The sequence below is a fragment of the Limulus polyphemus genome, unplaced genomic scaffold (assembly GCF_000517525.1).
Source record: "Limulus polyphemus unplaced genomic scaffold, Limulus_polyphemus-2.1.2 Scaffold1965, whole genome shotgun sequence".
In the NCBI taxonomy this organism is placed as follows: Eukaryota; Metazoa; Arthropoda; class Merostomata; order Xiphosura; family Limulidae; genus Limulus; species Limulus polyphemus.
The window spans coordinates 178,100-182,735 of record NW_013667575.1 but is presented as its reverse complement, the minus strand read 5'-3'; the positions used below and the strand labels follow the sequence as shown (position 1 = coordinate 182,735).

The following is a 4,636-nucleotide window of genomic DNA, read 5'->3' as shown; positions in this document are numbered from 1 at the left end:
GTGACCTTATTAATTTCATACAGCGTTGAAACGTTTGAATAGCGAGTGAATTCTATGTTAAGAAATTCAAGGGTAGTTCGTGTAATGCTAATTAATAAAACTCAGTGACCTTGTTAGTTTTACGAAGTGTTGAGAAGATACCTCGTACATATCAGGAAACATCGTTTAACTTCAAAACTAGATGACGTAATCAAGTATATGATGAGAACTGTCGTCTAACTACGACAGTAGGTGACCTAATTACATATACGCTGGAACCCACTGTCTAGTTACGAAATCAGCCACGTATATGTTTAACACATTCTCTATTAACTGTAGAGAAAGTACCTTAAAACTGGACACAAACAGCAGCATTGGTCTTTATGATTTGTTTTTTATATTATTTTTCAATTTGAGAACTAACTAGTTTACTGATAACAAGTGTCATACTCGTACAATCATATATCATATAAGAATTATGTATCACTTACATAAAAACCTTTCCATATTGATCTATCCAATCTTGAAGACAAGGAAGGGCATCCTATGTTTATATGATAAAAGATATTAATGGTTAATGTTTTATATCACTGCAGTTCGTCTGGGTTTATAACAATTGTTAGGCCTATTGGTTTTCAATATTTCGTCTGCTTTAGGCCTTTAAACCGTAACTTTCATAGAGTAGAAAACATATATCTATAACACTTATTAATGAAACGAATTTTATGTTTAATATTGATAAAAGAAATGAATTTTATGTTTAACATCCACAAGCATAGATTAATGCATTAAATATTTAAATAAAAATCATTATAAGCTTATCCAAAAAAGAAGAGAAGAACAAGACTGTAATGTTTTCAAGGTGAGATTCAGAGAAACGAAAAGTATCAGTTTAAACATTTGAATTTTATTTTAATTAAAGAACAACAAATCATACCTTCCAGTACATTTCTCACATGTTACCAGACAACAAATCAGGTTTCGGTCCTGGAATTCCCAGCTTCAAAAAACTGCTGAAATGCTTCCTCCTTTTTCTGATATTTAGAAAATAAAACAGTTTTATGCATTATCATTCTGAACGGTGTTAAATTAGGAAAAGAAATATAATTGTAATGAACTGAGAAAAAAAGCGCTTAATTAAAATAAACACGAGAAAGTTAACAACTCCTTTCACCCAAAATATGCATGTAGAAGTTACCAGGAACCTTCACCTAAAGAATACGTTTTGAAGTCAAGAGAGCCTGCACCCAGAGGTATACATTAAAATCACTTTTCACCCAAAATAAACATGAAAAAAGTTAACATCCTTCACCTAAAATATACATGTTGAAGTAAACAGCACCCTTCACCCAAAGTATACATATATAAATCAACAACATCATTCACCCAAAATATACACGTAGAAGTTAACAACATCATTCACCCAAAATATACATGTAGAAATTAACAGTGATTTTCTACTTACATTTAATTTACATAGAAGGAAGTAGTGAGAGTGGGAAAACTGTTTTATTTCAGATATTCGCACAAGACTACACAGGAACTATCTGCACTACTAGCCTTCCCTAATTTTGAAGTGATAGATTACAGTGAAGGAAGATAGAACACAGTATCCACCGCCAACTCTTGGTTATTCTAATTAGACTCACGGTTTCAAAGTGGGAAGGATGATTATTTGTGACAACAGGATACCCTCGGAATCACAGTCCAGTATGCCAACCTTAGGGTTTCCCTAGCCCAGGGAGGACAGAATTATAGGAATTATAGTAATTAACTTTTCTACTTTAGAAGGTGAAATGAGTTTTACGGAAAAGTTTTGAAATGTTTAAAGGATATGCAAATTTTCAAACCTTTTTGCATTCGGAAGAATATGCATGTATATTATAGTGATATCTCTAGGGGAGAATAACTATATTAATTCAACAGTCCAGTAGTGTTGTGATCGTGATTTTATAATAAAACCATGCTCATTTTGTATTATACGTTCTGTCCAGTGTTTTTTATTTTTTGGAATAAACCTAAGTCAGTATAGTCAGCTTCAAAAATAATCCTGTCAGTCTTTCGGTTATAAAGTGGACCTAACTGACACATTTTGTGGAAATCATTTAAAACCTCAAAATACAACACTCTCATAATTGTCTTAATACGTTTGTTTAGAGTGTGGTAACGTATTGTTCTACAATATTAATTTATTTCAATACATTGCTTATATAATACAACATTACCAAATTAACATTGAAAGCTTGAGACAAACAAACCGCTCCTTCACGTCGTATACGTATTTAGGAGACAAACAAACCGCTCCTTCACGTCGTATACGTATTTAGGAGACAAACAAACCGCTCCTTCACGTCGTATACGTATTTAGGACATCCCGTTCCATTCTCACTTATTAACAAAATTTATACTAAGATTTTTATTCAGCTTCAAGGTTGTTATGTTCAGTTTATCATTAGAATTTATAGTACAATATTTCATATTTTGTGAGAAAGAGCACAGAATAAAACATGATTATTTACAAACAGAACACATTAAACCGTTCCCGCATTTTTCTGTTAGTATATGTGATCCTATGTGGACATATATTTTAATGTTTCAAGGATTCTGTTTTGCAAATGTCATTAAAATACTGCTTTAAATATACTTACAGGATCCAGATTGTGAAGAGTATTGAGAAAAGGGTGATCGTTACTGTTCCGAACATTGTGCCAACTAAGAACCAAAGCAATAAACAACGCAACAGACTAACAGAAGAATTATGAAGCAAACTCATCTAAAATAAGAGAACTTAATCACTTTAACCTTTATATAACGAAGTATGACTTTTCTATATGCATCTCGGCACAACTATTCCATACAATTCGGAAACAGCCGAGTGGAGCCGAGGCTTTTTATCCTTATTTTGAGGCCGTCCGTCCAGCTACTGAACCAATGAGAATTTAGGTTTAAAAAAGAACCAATGAAAATCATTTTAAGAAAAGTTAGCAACAAGAGGTGGACCCAAATCTCACAAGATCTTAGTGTTCAAGTACTGATACAAATTTAATTATTCTGTGATTATTAAGTGTTTTTAAGGACTTTAAGAATTAGAAGTAACTTTCATTAAATAATATGCAAAGACTTGGTTAAAATGTGTGACGATTTATGTTGATTTGGACGTTATTTCTCAGTTTAACAGTTCAAACAATAGTTAGGCCAGTTTGACCCTGGAGAAGAAAGATCCACCTTTTGACAGCGCTCGGGTTATAGTGTAACGTATTTTGTGTTATATGGATTTCTTGGACACACGTGTTCTGCTAACATTATAAATAGTCAGGCCTTGTCACGCATAATGGAGGTTTGTGGTTATCAACATGTGAATCCACTGAAGTTAAATCGTTTGTAACGTTCGAAATTTATAAACGTTCCTGGTCAAATATTTCAAGTGTTCTGATTAATAAGCGTTATAACAATCCCAGTTATAGCTTCCGGAGTTTATAGCACACCAACTATAGCAAACCAATAATATATATTTTTTAAGGTGCGTCGCGTTGGTTATTTATATATATATATATGCGTGTGGAGAGTTTCTCGAAAATTCAGATTACGTAACAATACAAAGCTACATTAGCGTTTACGTATACACATATATTGTTGATTTTTACACTCGAGAATCTTCTACAACTTTGGAGAATAGGCAGCAGTTTCGCAATACATATTTAACAGTATACATTATGTACATTTATAAATATAAATTTAACTTAAACAAACATCGATATTAAAATATATGTATAATAATAAATCCGTCACAACTAACGTCATTACATCAAAATAAAATTGTTGTCTATGGCCGTTCAATATATTCTTTACACTGCAGTAAATTTGTTTTCTATGACTGTTCACTAACTTCTTTATATCAACAATAAACTTGTTGTATATGATTGTTCACTAATTTCTTATATCAACAGTACAGTTGTTGTGTAGAGCTGTTTCTGTATATACCAGGTTACTAGATTAGTTAATAGGTCAATTATTTAATTTTTTAAGAACTGTTACGTCTCTGATCGTTTGTTAATTACTCGTAAAAATTATTTCCAAAGAACTTCAGCGATACAAGTCCTTTCTCAAATAAAACTAGTTTATTCTTTTTCAATTCAACTTTGCAATACATCTAATTTCACCAGTCACCTTAACTTAAACACATGCTGTAATTTACAACGAACGATTCACGCACTTCACTTACAATTGCGCTTGACTCAATTGTCTGTTTATATCTTCAATCTCTCTGTCTGCTATACCATTCCGATTTATTGTCTGGCGCACTTATATACAAGAATAGAGGGCGCCTAGTAAATACTGGATTATTCGTGATGTTCTCCGATCTTTCTAGAACTCATTACGTGTTACCAGCGTCACGTGACTTCCACTGTCGTAACACTGCCCCTTCTTTAGTATTGTTTGTCCCGAACAATAGCCACTTACATTAAACCAATAGAAAATTTACAGAATTTACAAATACAAAATTAAAATTCAACAAAGTCTCTTAATTTTACGGGACGTATCTTCTTCCATACTGGTCCCCATCTCGTTGGCTTCTTCTTCACGTGGGGTTCATCTGCTCCATCGGGAAATGTCCTATTATCGTTAACAGTCACATCAGTAGTAGTAACTTCATCAA

General features: G+C 32.6%; 1 long non-coding RNA gene across 1 annotated transcript; it reads right to left on the bottom strand.

Moving 5' to 3' along the window:
* Nucleotides 1-470: 470 nt before the first annotated feature.
* Nucleotides 471-2,803, bottom strand: LOC111087288. The gene is made up of 3 exons (XR_002611994.1): nucleotides 2,628-2,803; nucleotides 917-1,013; nucleotides 471-523 (listed from the first exon to the last, which is right to left on the bottom strand). It is a non-coding gene; the product is annotated as an uncharacterized LOC111087288 (long non-coding RNA).
* Nucleotides 2,804-4,636: the final 1,833 nt, after the last annotated feature.